Genomic DNA, 20,568 nt, shown 5'->3' with positions numbered 1-20,568 from the left:
GCAAAAAATTAGACATAGAATTGCAAACGCAGATGAGGATAAAAACAGTATTGGACATAGAATTGCAAACGCAAACAACCCACCATTCCTTCGAACTCGCATTGACCAATACTCTCTCTTTGATCTCTCTCTCTACCTTTCTGTCTCTTTTTGGCGTTTTTCATTTTTTTTTACCTCAATTACTATCTCTTCGCATCTAATTTTAAATCTCTGTGACCTTTATTGTGTTTGATTCTTCTCATTTTTAGGGTTTTGGGATGAAATTGATTCTAATGAACAAAAACAAGAAGTAGAAGAAGATAAGAAAAAATAGCTTTAGTTAAATAATAATGCTACAGGATTGTTATTGTTTAAATAATTGTTTTTATATTAACAATTTACTTATTTTTTAAATGCAACAGTTGATTTTTGAAATTGTGCTTCAAAATCGGGTGTTTTGAAAACCCAATTTCAAAATAAGTTAATTGAAATTGTCTTTTGAAATACTTATTTGTGTTGAATATCTAAATTGGCTGTGGTCATAAAAAATATCTAAACAGGTATGGTTCGATCACCGTAATGTCTGGGTCTCATTTGTTTCAAATTGGGATAGTTCATGTGTGCGATGACGATAATTAGATACTAATTTGGAAATCATGATGTTTTCGCAGTGACAATTGCCCTTTTTCATTATTTTTGACCTCGATTACTATCTCTTTGCATCTAATTTTGGGTTTTGGGATGAAATCAACTCTAATTGCTATGCATATTTTTGGGATGAAATCGATTCTAATTGCTATGAAATCGATTCTAATTGCTATGCTATGCAAAAAATAATTTCTACTATTTTTATTTACATAGATCCTGAGGTCCAAGGGGTCTTAACTGCTGCCCAGAAGCACTGGCCTCACATCCATATATTTGATTCGCTGGTTATGGCAGATTCGGCTGTCAAGATGGTAAAAGCTGGTTGCTAATATATCACAGTTCTAGGAGTTGATTTTATGTCAGAAAATGTGCGGGCAATCCTTGATCAGGCTAGCTTCTTAGAGGTAGTCTTTTCCTCTTTTTTTCGTGTATTCTTATTTCATCACTTTGTCAGTTACAAATCCAATTCTAAAACAGTTTTCAAGTTAACAGAGTAAAAAGTGCTACTTGGTCAACAAATATTTTAATTGAAGCATAGATTTCATATTTCAAGAACTAATAAATTAACATAATTAAAACATGAAAACCAACATTGATTCATATTTTGACTTCAAATTTTTAGCAACAAATGGGATAAATTATATTTTAACCCAACAATTATATTCACTTACATTTTGATTTCATCATTATTTGCACGGGCGTACACTAGATTGGAAGGGTTTTGAGCAAAGGTGTAATGTGTTTGCATAAACAAATTATTACATGTTATATAGAAAAACATATAAATCAATTATTAGTTGAGGTTTCTAGAGTGTTTTTGTTGTTTTCTTTTCTTTAAATGTTTTTTTTCTCTTTTAAACTTTTTTTGTCTAATTATTTATTCAATTCTTCTTTCTTTTTCTCTTTTTTCAACGAGGCAATGGTGGTAGTGAATTCTATTGATGTCTCCAACAATGATCCTAGATCAGCAAGGCGATGCTGGAAACTATATTTATTTGCCTTTGTTAATTTTTTGGGGGTATATTTATCTGTTTGTTGATTTATATATATATATATATATTTATTTGTTTGTTGTCCAGAGAATCATATGCTTCATTGTTTCAAAGTAAAGTATTCATATTTTTTCTATTGTTTTGATTGTTTTATCAGCAAGATGAGTTCAGTTAATTGGTTTTGTTGGCGGTTGATTTTGATATTTTGGGTTATTTTATTAGTTGGTGCACTTTTTGTAGTACTTTAGTTAGTGTGCTTTGATTTTGTTCAGCTTCTATTTTCGTGGCATTGTTATGTCGTTGGTGAGAGAGATAAGGGAAAACGAGAGGAGTGTGGTATGGGAGGCAAGGAGAAGATATAGAGAGTGGTGGTTGTGCAATGGGGGAAGGGGAAAGTCAGAGAAAAAAATAGAACTGTGAGAGAGGTGGACGTGAAGGGGGAGCTAAATGGAAATACAAAAAAAGAAAGAAAAAAAAAATTTAGAGCATCGAGTTGGAAAAAAAAAATGAGTTTAGAAAATTCATTGTTTTGGAATGGATTATTTTCAGCCGTTATCTTCAGTTATTTTGGAATGAATTCTTTTTTGTGTTGTTTTAAAATCTGTTTTGTTGTGTGGTCAGAAAATTCATAAAATTCTGTTTCGTTATCTTGAGTTATTCAGAAAATTCATTGTTTTGGAATGAATTCTTATATTTTTTCAGGTATGGTTTGGTTTTGTGCTTTTAAATCCTTAAAAGCCATTGAAGCCTCAATGGAACTTATGTCTATCAGACCCTTTCAGATCCAATATCCTTTCAGATCGAAGGAAAAGCTCCATTCATCCTCCATGTGGAAGAGGAAAATAATAGCGTACTGCTTTTAATCCTCATAGAAGAACCATCCTAAAATTCCTAATGTGAGTTTTCCTTTTAAATTTTTTCTCCTTTTCATTATACAATATATGCACCTTTTAGGCCATCAACTACTCTTTCTATCTCTCCCTGTCTCTATTTTCTTTTATTTTAATTCCCTAGCTCTAAACTTCAGTTACAGCAGAAAATAATTGTCAAAGGCCAGTTAGAACTATTGGGTGCATTTGATATTGAAGATAAAGCCTCTGAAATTTGATGTGAGCCCAAATCAAGTGATAAGAAACAATATCAGAAGTGAAAAGAAAGAAGGTCAATAATTTCAAATACTTTTATTTGGCTATATTTTAGAGCAATAATTTCAATTTTATAGTTGTTTTTAATTGATGACTTTTACATCATCCCTACAATTACTCTCCTTGAAGTATGTTTTCATTCATGTAATTTATTCAACCACATTGGGGCATTATACATGGTTATCAAAATCGCGGTTTGGATCATAGTCCTACAATCCTAAATTGTCAAAACGATCCAAATCGTTGTAGGATCGGTGTTATAGTAGGATCGCAAGTAGGATCATATGTTGGATCATAAGTAGGATCACTGGATTTATGATTTTTCACCTTATTTTTATTATTCATCATTCTAATTTGTATTTTTACCTAGAAAGTAGAATCTTACGATTCTCAATCTGATCCTACAATCCGATCCATGAGACCCTCTCACCGATCCTATGTAGGATTTCAATTTTAACAACCTTGGCATTATATGGCCGCAATGATTTTTCTCGATAGCTGATTTTGGTAAGTTGGATTAAAAATGGATTTACTTAACCTAGGTTTGAATTTATGCTATTAAATTGGTGAGGTAATGTAACATTAAATTGACGTATATGTATGACATCCAAGTCTAAAGCTCCACAAATCGTATGAGTGATAGTTTTTTTTTTTTTTTTTTTTTTTTTTGGTACAAGGAACAAAATCCACTATTTAAGTGGTTATATGGGTTCGATCGCCCCCCCCCCAAAAAAAAAGGGGTTATATGGGAGTGCCTTTACGCACAAGTTATGCATTAGACATTAACAATGTTGACTTTTGTTTAATATGGGTTCTCATGTCCTAGCAGCCCAACCAATCCCATTGCCAAAAGTCCAAATCTTGCTTTAAAAAAACTCTTTAAATTTTTTGAGTTTAGTCTGTTTTGCGTGAATTTGGAAAGTAAAAATAAAACGTGAGTGAAATCTAAATGAAATATCAGTTAATTTTTTTTTCTTTAATGTTACAGATATTTGATGTGGTTTCAGTACATCTGGTTGTTTTTCTATTGAATTTGAGCAATGTTGATGCCCAAAAAGCACGTGTTTTGGACTACTTTGAGTACTCTGCTATGAGCTGCAGAGCTCACAGCGCCAGCTGAACAGATTTTGGAGGAGTTGGTGATGGAAGCACCTTCAATACAGAGGCATTCAAGGCAACAATAGCTCATCTGAACCAGTTTGAATCGGACAGTGGATCACAACTCTTTGTACCTCCTGGAAGATGGTTGACTGGCAGCTTCAATCTCACCAGCCATTTCACACTTTACCTCCTGTAAACCGTGGTTAGTAATAGAAGAAAGGAGGGTATTTAAAGTGAGGGTGAGTGGGGGGACAATTAAATAGAGAGTAGGAATTCATATGTGGATAATCTTGCAACAAATCCGATATAAATAAAAAAGAACAACAGCGCAAGGGCAAGTTTTTTGGGAATCCTATGCTTCAAGGTTATGTACATATTGTTATTATGGGTCATTTAGTTTTAGGTTATGTACATACTACTATTATGGATCATTTAATTTTAATCTAATACATTTGATTTGAATTCCATTCTCCACAATTAATTACAAGCACCAAGAACTGGTTTGCAATGTCTACTTGCCCTGTAGTATGGTTGTGGTGATAGTTTATGAAGAACAGTAGGTATTGGGTTTTGATTGTTGTGAAATAGGATGATGAGTGACTATAAGGTGGAGACGATCAATGATGGTATGCAAGAGTTCTATACCCATCTCTGATTTATTATTTTTATTTTTAATGTGGATTTTCGTAGACCTAAAGACAGTAAATCATCTATACCCATTTCTGATTTATTTTTTTATTTTTAATTTTATATTTTTTGAATAAGGTAGAACGATTTTTGAATTTGTCCCAAAATGTATCAGAGATACATTTCGTTTGAATGGTCGAGATGATTCCTAATCAATATCTAACGATTGAAGTATGTGCAGTGATTTTAGGATTCGATCTATGTTCTTCTTGCTGATTAATTTTTAATTGTTGTTTGTGCTATGATGATCTGGGTGTTATGAGTGCTCATTGTTGTTGTTGTTGATTTTAGGATTGGATCTGCGTTTTTCTTGCTAATTGATCTTTAATTGTTGTTGGTGTTGTGATGATCTGGGTGTTGTGAGTACATATTGTTGCTGTTGTTGATGAATTATGATGATGCAGATAAGATAATGTATAAGACTTGATCTGTGCAAAGTAAATTTTTGTAACTAATATTTGTACAGGCTCTAATCTGTTTTATTGTTAATTTTTTGATTTTTTTTATGATGATGATGAACATATAAGATTTGGTGATTGTGTTATTGTCGAAGAACAAATATGATTTGTTGTTGATGATAATGATCTTGAACAAATGAGTGTGTAAATTTCTCATGGACCCAAAGACAGTAAACAGGATGATGGTGTTCCCTTTGTGGGTTTATGATATTTTACATTGTATTGTTGTGAGACTTAATTTTGGCATTGAGTTGGATTTTTGTAGTCCTTTAGGGTAAAATTTGTTTTTGATGGTTTTGAAATGGGTTTCAAAGCCCATTTCATTGAAATATTGGTTTGTGTGATTTTTTATTTTTGTTGATTAAGTATGTGTTTGGGTATGATTTGGATTTGAGTTTGTATTGGAGGAGGTCGGTGTATGATTTACAAACAATAACCAGTCACTTATTTATAAGCAATAAATCAGAGATGGGTATAGATGGTCCGCAACCTTCATTGGTTTTGCGGCAGCCTAAGTGACTTACAGCCTAAGTCGCTGTTTGGGTATGATTCACCATAACATTGTTTACGCCGTGCCTAAAGGCACGGGCATACACTAGTATATATATATTTTAAGAGGCTGACACTTGAAATGTTGTTCAATTCCTTTTGGATTTGTTTGGTTTGTATTTTAAGATATAATTTTTAAGAATTTTTTTTAAAATTTTGTTTCATTTAAATTTTTGAAAAAAAAAATTCAAAATCACTTTCTCTCTCCTACACTTCAATCAATCATTTTTTCTCTCTCATGTATACTTCTCAATTACTTTTTCTCTGACACACATCTATTCAACTATAACAAAATATCAAATCGTCCCAAACTCCCAAACTGTAAAACTACTTTCAAAATATACAACCAAATAAACCAAAAAAATTCTAAACTATCTCCAATTTTTATTTTTTATTTTTTGAAAATTTATCTCAAAACACAAATCAAATACACCCCTTAGCTTCATTTGGAAGTTAGTTATTTTAATAGGTTAAAATATTTATGTTTAAGAAGATGATTAGATTTTTTTTATAGTTAGATGTAATGTTTTTGAGAAAAAAAAATGAAATGATTATGCATATAATATGATATTTTATCTTATTAATTGTTTTAACTTATTTTATTTTTTAATAGATTTACAAATTAAAAAAAAAAAAAAAAAACCTTTGCCAAAGAAGACCTAAACGCGCTCGCATTTTGACTAAGCTTTCGTTTGGCAACTTGGATTGGGTTGGATTTGGGGTTATTTTAACCACAAAACGACAAAATAGACTTTTTAATCTAATAAGACAAAATACTACATCTAATCCATAATCATTATATTTTTTTTCTCACAAAAGTTAAAAAAACCAAAAAGTCTATTTCAAACAAGGCTTTTTAGACCCATGCTAATAAAGTCAAAAAGTCAACTCACTTTAGAAACGAACCCTGATACATGCACAAAATGCGTGTTGTTCAACTCTTCGTTGACTAATACATGCATAGAGTAATAAATAGAGCAATGATAGAGAGGTTTAATATTAGGAGATTGACTAATAAATTATATATTTTGAACTTGTCATCCACATTGTAGTGTCACATTTAAAAAAAGTATATTAAAGAGTTTTTTAGTATCACATCATACCAGCCAGATGGGAGTGTCACATGTCACGTTTGGAAAAAGTACATTAAATTTTTTTTTTATTTTTGACAGCTTAATGCATATTTATGGAATTGAGTTGTGCTGCCAAAGTGGAGAGGACGAAATTAATGTGACAACTTGTATATTGATTGGAGCAAAGACCCTTATCAATCAAGTTTTGAAGGGAGGTGTAATGCCTCCAAAGAGGACCAATTAGTCTTATCTGTCCCAAGGTGTCCCACCCAGGCTATGTAACGCCCTCAAAATAATAACATTAAACCCATCAGATAAGACATGCATTTACATATTAACTAACCACATTTCTTTATTCATTGAGTTTCATTACATAAGTATTACATGTTAACATCAAAACAAAATGCCCTACGGGCTTACAGCTTTCCAAGTTAACACTTGGTTACAACAAAAGAGTACTAACTCGTTTACACATTAAGCCCTTGGCTTGAAGTTACATGTAATACATCAAAAGTAAAACAACTACGCTATGTCCGCCTCAAGCCTCCCAAGCTATGTCCTTGGAGGTGGCATGCTTCCTGTACCTGAAAATGATATTCCCATATAGGGTGAGCCACAGCCCAGTAGAAATACACTAAACCAACCGTGGACAATGACTAAAACATTAGCAATTGATAGTTGGTCAACACCGATACAATCACATAAATTATATATTTATGTCAACGACTTACAAGTCCCAATTACTTTTCATTTTCCCTTTTTCAACAGATCAGCATGCTAGCTCTATCATCATTTCCACAGATATGTATAAAAACTATATCTCACATTCAGATAAGCATAAAAGCTATATCCACATTCTCAACAGATATGTATATCAACAATATCCACAGATAAGCATACAAGCTGTATCCACATTCTACAACAGATATGTATATCAACAATATCCACAGATAAGCATACAAGCTGTATCCACACTTCACAAAGATAAGCATATGAGCTCTATCTTCACTTCTCTAGACAAGCATATGAGCTCTGTCTACGGAGTTCATCCCCTATCTCCTCCCAATACCTATCCGGTTTAGAGGTACATCCCCTATCTTCCCCTAAACCGCGGAGTACATCCCCTATCTCCTCCTCTACACATAACGTATATAAACACATTGGTTCTATATACAATCACACAATACACACAATTAATGTATTCTATCAACCGTCAAGTTCCATGACACATTCCAATGATTAGTTTCCGTTTACCTAATCATCATGCATTGTCTACAACAATCTCGACTATCCTCCACCGATAGCCCAAAGCAGTTATTTCTAAAACAGAAAATAAATGCACAAATGGATATTCAATCAACATTTCATTTCCTCATTTCTCACCAATTAATTATCCCAATTAATTAAATAATGTAATTAGGCCATTTTCCATAATTACCATTTCAACCCTTAGGTCCCATTTTCATCAATGATCCAACAATCATTCCATTTTTCTATGCCAAACATGCATCTAGGTTTATTATGAAGAAAACCCCAACTTTTGTAAAATTACACAAAAGCCCAAAACCTTTACAAGATTACCAAACCAAGCCCAACATCTCAAAATACCAAAATTTAAAGACAAAACCCATAGAGAGGAGTAGGTTATCCCTACCTCAAATTCGGAGTCCCAAAGGAGAAGACGACAAAACCCAACGTGCTCCAAAACCCGAGATTTTCAGATTAAAATGAAGCCCTCGACGATCAACAACTTTTTTGTAAAGGCCAAAGGTGAGTAAATCACTCCTACTTGATCAAAACCTAGAGAGAAGGTAGAGTCTAGAGTGAGAGGCTCAACAATGGTGATTTTGGAAAAGTAAGAGAGAGAAGAGAAAGTGAAAAAGTGATTTGAAAAGTCACAATTTCGGGACTTAAACCCAGTCTTCCGCTCGAGCGTAAAACACCCCGCTCGAGCGGCCACTCACAGACTTCCGCTCGAGCGGCCAACCTCCCGCTCGAGCGTAGAATGCTCTCGCCCAGCACTTTTGCAGAACCCGGCCTCCGCTCGAGCTCCCAACCCTACGCTCGAGCTCACAACACTGCACAACAAAATACTGGATGGATGTAATCTACGCTCGAGCGCCAACACCTCCGCTCGAGCGTACAGGCCAAAAATCTGGGCAACTAGTTTTGGTTTCTAAACTCAACCAACCTGTAACCAACCCGCTCAACACATCCTATAACTCAAATTCAAAGTAAGAAAGGATGTAAATAAGATAATAAACAACTACCAACATCCACGGACACATGGCCGGATCACTATACAACAAGGGTAAACCTGGGATCGCTATAGGCTAGCCATATGCCCAATTGACTGCTATATATCATGGACCAAGAGGATTACATTCGAAATTATTGGAATTAATATAACTAACAAATCACAAAATTAATCATCGAATAAGTATAAACATTGTTAGTTCTATGATTAATTTTACAGTAAATTATAAATATATCTTTTAAGATTTGCTTCAAATACAAATTGTATTTTATAATTTTGAAAATTATATCTGATCCTTGAAATTTCAAATTTCATAACAAATAACTCATTTTATTAATAAATCATCAAACCAATTAACAATTTTAATGATGTTAGAAATTTATTTCAATTAATAATTCAGATAATTTTATTATTATATAGGATAGTAGTTAGAAATTTTATTTTTTTTCAATTAATTATGTTAAATAAAAAATTCAAACATTAGGGTATTTGTAATTTTTACAAATCACGGAAGACAATTCATATTTTAAACAAATTTCAAAAAATGTATTTATAATTTAACCTTAATTTTATATGTAAATGATGTTTAAATGTCAAAGAGTTTTTGTATCATCATGATATGGGCATCTAGATCTTCTTTGAGACTGCTTTCACCATAATACTCTTTGCCATTCAATTCATCCAAAACCAATCATTTGAAATGAAGATATTCTGAATGAATGAATATAAACATTATTGCTCTTTCATCCAATCAGATCAAAGTAAAGTCGCTTGATTATACCTCAATTGTTGTGTAATTCCAAGGCCATCATATGAAATCAGAGTTGGAAGTATATCACCATTCACTTTATTTTATGAGATCAAATTTTCATAGATAATCACGAGAGCATAAACTAAAATTTTACCTTTTTCTTAGGGAAGAAAATTGGAAAAATCTCATTTTGTTCTCCCTCAAACTATCACATTTATATCACTTCACTCTCTCAATTATCAATTTTAAAAATTAACGCCTTAAATTATTAAAATTATTTCACTTTGTTTCAAGTTGTCAAGGCCATTACAATTATTCGATAGAAAATTTCACATTACTCCACAAATTATTACACTTGTATTATATTTATCTTTTGGACTATCAAGTTTAACAATTAACGCATTAATTCATTTGTTTCAAATTATGAATGATGTTAATAAATTCTTATGAAAGCTCATATGAGCAAATCAAAGAGGCATGGAAAAAAAAATAAAATTATTCTCCAATAATATCTACAACTACAAGGAAAAGAGTAATGATAGTATTTCTTGGATGTTGTTGAATGATTTCATTTAAAACTCAAAATGACTTCGCTTTCATTCCCTCTTCTTTTTCTTCTCTTTTTTTTGGTCAAGCTTGTTTGGCCTGGTATTAATTTAGTGGTAAAAAGGATGGAGTTCAATTACATGTGCAAATCTCATTTACAAATTGGTATTAATTTGACTAGAGAGGGACTACATTTCCCTTCCTTGCTCCTTATACCAGTGATCAACTCATATGATTTTGGAACAAAGGGAACTAATTTTACTGAATTAAGGTGTTAATTGTTAAAAATAATAATTAAAGTAACACAAAGGTGACAATTTTTTATAAGGATATTTGGGGGTTTAAAATAGAAGTGTATTTTTTTTCTGTTGGAACTTTCATGGAGATGGACTAGTCCTTTGGCTATGTCAAAGGATGATCTTTCTTCTGGTTAGCCAAGCTAGAGCAACCACTTGTTTCCTGTTAAATACCCACTATTACACATTTATTCATAAACTAAAAGTCATCGATTCTCAACACAACATCTGAATGATCTTTACCAAGTTTAGAAAGTGAAAGTTGCCTATTGTCTTGACTTGTGCTGCCATGAAAGACTTCTTGACATGGCCTAAACCATCAAGATGATTCTCTGCAACTTTGTGCCATTGCTTAGAAGAGTCCCTTCAAAAACCAATCCATATCGTCCCTGCTAAAGTTTCTTTTTGAAATTATCAGTACTGTGAGCTCATAGTAATATGTGCACTCCAGGAACTTGATCTATGTAGTGGACAGTTTGGCCATTGAATGCTCAACAGGTTGGGCATTGTTGGGGAAAAACATGGCAAGTGAATACTGAATTTTTTTGTTCATCATGTCTCACTCTTTGTGTTCCCAGTCAAGCTCAAGGTGAGGGAGAAAAAAAGGCACATTCTAGAGACTAAGATGTACAAATTTCTTTCTTTCCAAGCAATTCAAGAACAAATTTTATCAACCAAATTTATTAGTCAAAAAATGGCTCTGAATTTCTCCAAAATATAAGCTCGCTTTGTTCTGTCTTACACATCTTTGGAAAGAAAGTTTGAAAAACCCACTAATTGATATTCTCTCGTTTTACTTGAATCAAGAGAAACTCACATCCTCTTACAAAATATCTATCGTTTTCCCTTTTGCAACAGAACTTGAGAATGTTTGAATTAAAAAAATGGGAAATCTAATCTGGCTCACTACATTCATGTGGTTCGGTATGCTCTATGGCAATGATGATAGAAGAACTTGAAGAAAGATAAAAAGGAAGAATATTATTGAGAGAGTCAAAATTTTATCAGTGGAAGAAGACACTACCTAAAACACCATTAATCCTGGTATCATGGGGTGTGATTTGCACAAATAAAACTCTTTAGTTATAGTTCACCACATATTTGGGCTTAGAGGACCTGGGTGTGTGAACAGGGAATTTTAAAGGACCTTTCACAAAATTAAGCAGAAATACAACTCTTAGATAAGTCTTTACAAATTCCAACCACATCCAAGTTAGAGTGGTGTGAATGGGGAACTATACCAGACATGTTTTGACAGTTTTCTTCCCTTGTATCAATGTTTAATTCCAGAGTAACTTGAAATCCTAAAACTTATTAGTCCAAAAACCAAAAAAAAAAACCAACAGGAGAGAAAGAAATACTTAATACTTTAAACAATCAACTGTATTTGTTTGTTGAACTCTACTTGCTTTATCTTGGTCCTGATAAAACTGATGGAAATAATTGGCTAGCAACAGCACCAATGGCATCCAATTGGTTACTGGCAGCTCTGATTGCTCTTTGTCCCACAGGAATTGTAAAGTCATAATCCAAATTGTTTTCAACTTCTACAGAACCCTCCAAGACCTTAACCACCACTGACATGGAAGGCCTCCTTGAAAAATCACTTTGTAGACACCACACAGCAACCCTCATCATCTCCACAACTTCTTCTCTACGTATTTGCATGTCATCATTGTATTTATCAATGATATCCAAAAGTTGTTCCTCTTCTGCTTTCCTCTTAAATAGACTTAGTAAATGCATATCTTCTTCAGGCTGAGACCTATCCAAATTTTTGCGCCCACACAACATTTCCAAGACCACGACACCAAAGCTATAAACATCTACTTTCTCAGTGATAATTGAGTTTAACCATTCGGGGGCCAAATTGCGTGGTGTTCCTTTCATTATTGTTTCAACTTGGCTTTGGTCCTTATCAATTAGTTTTGACAATCCAAAATCAGAAATTTTTGCATTGAAGTATTCATCTAAGAGGATGTTTTGGGGTTTGATATCCAGGTGCATTCCTCATGGAGATAGGTTAGTCCCTTGGCTATATCCATGATGATCTTCTTTCTGGAATGCCACCCAAGAGTGAGGTCTTGGTGCCTGTGGAAGATCCATGTATCCAAGGATCCATTGGACATATACTTGTAAACTAGAAGCCGATATGATTTTTCAGCACAGAATCCAATTAATCTCACCAAATTGACATGGTGAATGCTGACTATTGTCTTAACTTCAGTTAAGAATGACTTCTTAAAATGACCAAAACCATTGAGACACTTCACTGCTATTTTGGTGCCATCGCTTAATGTCCCTTGAAACACTGACCCAAATCCTCCTTCCCTGAGCTTGTCATTGAAATTGCGTGTCATGGCTCTCAAGTCTTTGTAAGAGAACCTGGTAGGCATCCCTGGTACTGGATTGACATAGAACTCATCAAGTTCCTCGGATTCTCCTTTATTTCTAAGAAGGTAAAAGGAAGAGGAAACCACAAAAACTACACCACAGAAAGCTCCGAGACTGGACCCAAGTATGATTATGAGTTGCCTTGATTTCTTTTGAGAAGAATGTGCTGGTGAAGATGGAGATGGAAATGGAACAACAACAACAGGAGCTGGAGATGGAGATGGAAATGGAACAACAACAGTAGAAGACGGAGATGGAGGTGGAGGAGAAGTTTGAGATGGAAGTGGAGGAATTGGTAAAATAGAAAAATATGGAGGTGGAGGAGAAGTTTGAGATGGAGGTGGAGGAGAAGTTTGAGATGGAAGTGGAGGAATTGGTAAAATAGTTACCGGTTGGGCATTGTTGAAAGGTGCAGAGGATATGAAAAAGGTGATAATAGAAGCAGCAGCAACAACATAATAATAGATAGTGCAAGAACAACAGCAACAACACAGACCCATTGGAGGGTGGTCTATGTCTATCCACTAGAGCTCTGTTTCTTCATCTTGTTCACTAGTTTTTGGTTTTCTTTTGGGAAAGCAATGGAGAAGAAGGTGTTGAAGAAGAAAGGCGAGTTGCAAATTCCAGATTTCGTATCTGGCATATGCAGAATTGCCAGGAAAGTGCTGCATTTCAAATCACTCGTAAATCACTATTACAAATAACAAAACAGAAATGTTTGGGATCCAATTTGATCTTGGCCCTTGAAGTGTGTGTGGGGTCCACCAATGTATGTATGGGCCCCACATTATGAGTGATTGGGATGAGAGTGGGGTTGTGAGGTCATGTTTGTGTGGTATCTCTATCAGAATTGATGACAAAAATGTTAGGAACCCATGTACTCTGTCCCAGATTTTTCTTGAGTGATTTTCCTTGAGTGGGTTTTTTTTTTTTTGGATGGATATTAAATTGATGTAGTGTGAATACAAAGTATAAAATGAATTTAATTCAACTTGCTTGGCTTGAGTTTTCTGAATTCACTTTTTAGATAATTGAAATTTTTTGTTTTCATTGAATATTTTTAATATTTTAAGTATTTTTTTAATTTTTTAAAACACCTAACATAAATATACTTAAAAAATATAACATTTGTAAAACAAATTTAAAAAAATTTACTAAATAACAAATGTACCAAAAAAACAAAAAATGAAACTACAATATATTATCGTATTCTAATGTATTTATTAATTTTTTAAGATATTTTTTTTATAAATATTTTACTTTTTATATACATGTAAGTAAAGTGTATCCAAAAAAGTAAAAAAAATTGTTTAAAATTTAAAAAATATTCAATAAAAAAACGAAAAACGAAAAACGAAAAACTTAATTTTTAGAAAATTAAATTTTAAAAATTGAAACGAAACACAAAGTTATTTCTGTGTAAAATTCAAACTATAATTTTTAAAGGTTTAGGTTTGGACGGTGTTGTTGGGTCTGTGAGGCCTACCACGGGTTCTATTTTGATAATCTGAATTGTCAATATATAGAGCTTGTTGAGTACTTTATTCTTGTAAAAAATCACGTTGATCGGATATCGATACCTACTTGATTAGATCAAATTTTTGTCAATAATTTACTTTGAAAATTATATTTTCCATTGACAAAAATCTGATCTAATCAAGTAACTATTAATATCCGATGAACATAATTTTCTACAAGAATAAAGTACTCGACAAATTTTACACACTAAACAAGTCAAACTATTGAAATAAGAACCATCATAAACATCCATAGATCTAACAATATGTTCCAATTCAATCTCACACTGAAGATAAGCCTCGCCCATTTTTAAAATGAAAAATGTTTGAGACTTCCATTTTTTGAAGACTCTCACAACCTTATTTGGATCTCGACCTTTGATATATGAATGAGACTCACTCATGTATATGTGAAGTCCACACCATCAATAATAAAGATGCAAAAAAGATTGTGAGGATGTCTAAAAAATAAGAGTCTCAATTACTCCCTCCGTCCCAAAATATTAGTCTCTTATTCCATTTTTCATTGTCCCAAAATATTAGTTCCTCTTCAAAAATCAAGTACAAAAATAATACAAATTTCCTATTTTGTCCTTCTTTTAAATTAATAAACAATATAAAAAGTACAATTATGACATTAATATTCCCAAAAAATGTACTATCAAAAGGATAATTTTGAAAAATTAACTTTTTTCAAATGCAATAATTATACTACCAAAAAAAATTAAATTCTCTAAACGGGACCATTATTTTGGGACGGAGGGAGCATTGTTGTTTTTAAAACCGTTCACAACAATTATTGCAAGAGTCCTTGAGATGTTTTCTTACGTTCCCCACTCCTTCTGTTACGTCAAAAAGTGCGTGGACATTTTGTTGACTAATAAAATAATATTAATGCATGCACAAACAAAAAGATCGGACTTTGATCTTCTCGTTTAAGCACTATTGTTTGTGACAAATGTAAGGTATTTTTATAATAAGTTTAAGCGAATTTTTTAAAGTCTCCAATAATAAGATTTTATAAAATAAATAATATATAATTGTTTGTATTATATATATTGTGTGGGTGAAAATCTGACCACACTGCCCGTTTAGTGATCAGCTGGTGAGCACAGGCAGAATAGATGGCTTCAGCAACCTGCAACAGAAAGAAAAAGCTCCGGCAGTGGTTCTTCCACCCGGGGGCACTCCGACGATCAAGTCAGTATATCTCTCAAAGATAATCAAGTGCTAAACTGAATACTCAAAATATAAATTGCATACCTTAGACCCATGGGGGTGCCCCTCTTTTATAATACATTCAATCCAAGTCCCACTGGAAGTATGACTTCTATGAACTCCAAATCAGTGTTTACTTTGGGACTCTTTAAGAGATAAAGATAAACTCCCTAGGAGCTTTATCCTTATCTTAGGTTAAGTCCCCTCTTCGTCTTAGGACTCTTGCCCCTTATCTCGGATTCCGATATCTTCGGAGATAACCTCGGCAACTCCGAGATCACCTCGGCGTAACTACCAAGACACGTGGCACCTCGGCTGACACGTCGGCGTCACCTTGCCACGTGTTGGTATTCAGAAAACATATCCCCACAACTGCCCCCTAGGTTCTATTACCTCGGCATTCTGAGGTGATGGAACCTATACCGATATTTCGATATTCCTTTTCTGAGTAATGGCTTAACAAAAATTGTTTAGCCGAGATAATCCATTTTCAGCCGATGTATTCTCTTCGGAGAACAAGGTTTCAATCGTACTTTGTCACGCGCATGAGCTGTCATGCATATCTAACCGTTCCTCTTACGTGCCTTGTCTTTATTGGAGCGTGTCGGTGACGCGCCTGAAGCTGTCTGTCATTCGTCTGCGCCGTCTGACGCGTGCGTTGCTCTAGGCGTAATAATTGCCCTATTTTTGCTGCCGTTTCACGTTTTTGACAAAACTTTTCCTTTGCCTCTATTTTTCCTTCACTTTTTCATTATGTCTTCTTGCTCTTTTTTCTCTGAAATCTCTTTCTTCTTCAAATCTGCCATTGCTTCGATCTTTCTTCTGGAACTGCTTTTAATCCCTCATCCTTGTGAAGCCTTCTTCGCTGTTGCAACCGGTTTCTGAGTTCGGCGAACATTGCCCCGGCTTCATTTGTTCCGGTAAGATTCGTTCCCGTCAATGTTAATTTCCCTTTATGTGCTTTTGTCTGCCTGTTGCCATTACTGATCTTGTTCGAAGCCTTAGTTTTATTTGAACCTTAGATTGTGGCTACATCTTGAACTTCTATACTTTTTCACCATTCTTCTTGCCACTGTTCTTGATTTTTTATTTTTGTATTTCTTTTGTTTCTGAGAACTATACCTCTGTTCTTGAATCTGAAACTTCGTCTTTGTTTTCTGTTTTTCGTATCTGTCCCAGATCTGTGCCTTCGATCTTTATCTTCATAGCTCATAGATTTGGGTTTTGTCTGTAGAATCTTTAATTTGTAGGGAAACTGAAAAACGCCCATCCTCTGAAACACATTTCTCTTAGTTTAAGCCGACATAATGGGTATGTGGAGGCATAGGGTAAATACCCCAACAAAACTTGAATACTTTAGGCAGGAATTCTCCATCCCAGCCGATGTTCATCTTAAGCTGGCTGGGGATAATGATACTATCGTGCCCACAGACCATACAATGCCTTTTCCTATAGTTGCTTTTACCGAATGTGGACTTCGGCTTCCACTTGATCCCCTTTTTCGTCAAGTTCTCCATTTCTATAAGCTGAACCCCATGCAACTTACTATCAACACCTACAGGGTGATTAACGGTATTATAGCCTTAGCTAGGCGAGAAAACCTTAGAATTACCCTAGCCGACCTTCAATACTGCTATACCATGTGCCCTCTCGACTTGAAGGATAGGGGTTTCGTCTATTACCTTAAGCCGAGATCTACTCAGTACAAAATTGTAGCCGACCTCCCAGACTCCAACAAGGGGGCTGGAGATGATTTTCTCATTGCTTCTGGAAACTGGGAATTTGGCCCTGACGAGGATGTCCACCTCTACCCTCTTCCTCGAACAATTACAGAGGGCAAGAGTAAGAGTCCTGAGTCAACACTTAGTTGTTTTTATTTAAGTCCTTAATACTTTCTGTTTCTGACGTCTATTTCTTTGTTCTGCAGATCTTCATCAGCCACCGAAAAATTTTCGTCAATCCTTCTTCCCAGGAACAGATCTGAAAACACTTCTTAACCTTCCAATCCATAAACGAAAAGCCCCACTGTTACTAAACTTCATCCCTACATACAAGTCCACTTTACCCGACGTCCCAAGAAAAAGGAAGAAGAGCCTTTCTCCACCCACAGCTACAACTTTAACCGCTTCAACATCGCGTACAGACCAAGAGTCTACATCTGACCCTGTCGATCTTCCATCGACTTCGGCTCCCTACTTAATACCGATCCCAGAACGCAAACGTCGACGTAGACTTGTTAAAACTGCCGAGATGGTTCGTTCGAGGCCTGTCGTTCAAGATCTCCTCGCCGACCTTCCGACCGACGCCGACGCCGTACCAACCCAATCAATGCCGCCACCAAAGCCGAAGAGAGTTAAAAAGGCTCAGCCCAAGGCCAAGGCTGTAGATGCCGAAGTTGAGGATGCTTTGCCTATTTCTAAACTGGCAGAGAGTAAGAAATCAGCCTCCGCTTCCACCAAGAGGTCTGCTGAGGGCCAACCCTCAGGGTCTACACAATCAAAGAAGCCAAGGTCATCGTCTGCGACGACCTCGGCGTCAAAGAAGCCCGATGTCCCCTGGGCTCCTCAATTGACTCTGGAGGATAGGCCCATTATGGCCAGTGAAAGTGCCGATGACATCAACGTTGGTGTCGCCCTTAGTACTGCTCTCCTCCTCCCAAATGATCTGGAGCGCAATGCGGGGTTTAGTGAGTATGAGAATTATGCTCTCATGCTCCAACATTCTGTTCAAGTAAGTATTTCTGTTAGCATTTGTGACTTTTCCTTCTGTTTCTTACTGAGAAAATTTTCTGACACTTCTGTTTTCTTTCAGGCTATCCAACACGCCCATTCATTTTCAATGCAATCCTTTGAAAATCGTCAAAGATTGGTTGATATGAAGAGGGAAGCATCTTCAATGAAGAGAGAGATAAAGTCCCTTGAGGCAAAAATGAAAAAACTGGAGGATCAGGCCGAGGCTGCAACCAAAGCCCAAACTTTAGCTCTTGAGAAGGCCAAATCTGCTGAGGTCGTTAAAAAAGTTGCTGAGGCTGAGAAAATAGATGCCGAGGTAAAGAAGGCCCAAGCGGAGAAAGAACTCCAGCAAGCTCTGGCCACCAAAGAGGCCGAAATCAAAGAGGCCGATGAAAAGGCCTACGCTCAAGGTATGGCCGACGTTGCAGAAGACTACAAGCTTCAAGTCAGGCAGGCATGCAACAGGGGATTTTCCCTTGGTTGGATGTCCCTGATAAAGAAGCTTGATCTTCCTGCTGACTCGCCATTGCGTCAGGCCGACGCTATTCCTTTACCATTTCCTCCATCTCCTCCTGTAGGCGAATCAGAGTCTGAGGCTGATGCAGTGGATGAAGATGAAGAAAAAGATGATGGTGAGGCCTTGGTGAGAAAACCCAAGGATGCTACCGAAGCCAAGTCCCCTCCTCCTGCTGAGCAGGTTATGGACTTAACTTTGGATGAGGAGGGTGATGAGGTTGAGGGGGCGACCAAGGAGATTGTTTATAGCGACCTCGGTCTTTTCCCATTTGATTATTGTATCCGGACTTAGGTTCTATAGATTCTGTCATTGTATAATTGTTGTTGTTGTCCCTTATTTTCTCATTTGGAATTATAGGATGTGTTGGGCAGGTTTGTTTCAGGTTGGTTGGGTTTAGAAACCAAGTGTTGCTGTCCAGGTTTTTGATTCTTCGCTCGAGCGAGGAGTTGTTCGCTCGAGCGAGAGGTTGCGTTTGATTTGGACCTGTAGCTGTGCATTCTTGGCTCGAGCGAGCTTTTCTTCGTTCGAGCGAGTTAGTTTGTTCTTCGCTCGAGCAATAGTTCCTTCGCTCGAGCGTATGTCTGGTTACAGACCTGTGGGTTTGAGTTCTCCGCTCGATCGAGTTTTCTTTCGCTCGAGCGAGCTTTTGGGTTGTTGGCTCGAGCAAGGCTTCCTTGGCTCGAGCGTTGCTTTTCTGTGTCTGGTCGCTCGAGCGACCATGTCTTCGCTCGAGCGAGCCTGTCCAGTTTATATACACAGCAGCGGGTTTTGATCAGTCTTTTTCATTTTCTTTTGATTCCAAACCCTAGGTCCGACTTTTCTCTCTCCCTACTCACCTTCTTTCTTAGATTTGATCCACTTAGGGTGTGTTTCTACCCTAGATCCTTCATTTAAAAGGTAGAGGGAGTCGAGGGCTTTCATTTAATCTGAACATTTGGCGATTTGGAGCACCTTGGTATTTGGGCACTCATCTTTGTCTTCACCATTTGTGTTGTTTTCTTTGAGGTAGGGATTTCCTACTCCATTTTATAGGTTTTGTTCTAAGCTTTGGTAATTTGATATGTTGGGGATACTTTGGTAAATTTTGGGAAAAACCCTAGTTGTATTATTGAATTAATTTGTATAAGTAATTCATGGAATTGGGAAAAGATGGTTAAATTCATGGAATTGGGGAATTCATTGGTTAAATAGCGTAATTGGGTAATTGGAATCATTTGTCTATTGAATTGTTGACATAGTTATTTTCAGTTTAGAAATAACTGTTTTGGGCTATCGGTGGAGGATAGTCATGATTGTTGTAGACATTGCATGTGGATTAGGAATAACTGAAACTAATCACATTGGTTAAGTCATTAATTTCGACTATGGCATTGATACAGAAAATACGTGTATTGATTGAGCATTGCATTTGCATACATTGTTTTGTGTGTGGGAGGAGATAGGGGATGTACTCCACGGTTTAGGGGAAGATAGGGGATGGACCTCTAAACCGGATTTTGTTTGGGAGGAGATAGGGGATGGACTCCATTAGCATCACTTTTATGTGTGCTTATTTATATAGAAGTGTTTTATTGATACAGCACTAAAATGTGTATCAATCTGGAAGTATGAAGTGTTTGATTTGAGCTTGAGTCTCATTTGTTTGTTGATATTGGAAGGATGTGAATATGATATATGTGATTCACTGTTATAAGTTTGGCCAGGTTCT

At 35.6% G+C, this 20,568-nt stretch overlaps 1 long non-coding RNA gene and 1 pseudogene across 1 annotated transcript; one reads left to right on the top strand and one right to left on the bottom strand.

Annotated features, from left to right (window-relative positions):
- The first annotated feature begins 495 nt into the window (after window positions 1-495).
- On the top strand, window positions 496-2,868 carry LOC145814686 (uncharacterized). The gene is made up of 3 exons (XR_014358029.1): window positions 496-1,031; window positions 2,322-2,515; window positions 2,647-2,868. It is a non-coding gene; the product is annotated as an uncharacterized LOC145814686 (long non-coding RNA).
- Window positions 2,869-11,892: 9,024 nt separating this feature from the next.
- On the bottom strand, window positions 11,893-13,376 carry LOC145814700 (G-type lectin S-receptor-like serine/threonine-protein kinase SD2-5; annotated as a pseudogene).
- Between the last annotated feature and the right edge of the window lie 7,192 nt (window positions 13,377-20,568).

This window comes from Camellia sinensis, unplaced genomic scaffold, assembly GCF_055761805.1.
Source record: "Camellia sinensis isolate YWXY unplaced genomic scaffold, ASM5576180v1 Unanchor12, whole genome shotgun sequence".
In the NCBI taxonomy this organism is placed as follows: domain Eukaryota; kingdom Viridiplantae; phylum Streptophyta; class Magnoliopsida; order Ericales; family Theaceae; genus Camellia; species Camellia sinensis.
This window is presented reverse-complemented; position numbering and strand designations above follow the sequence as displayed.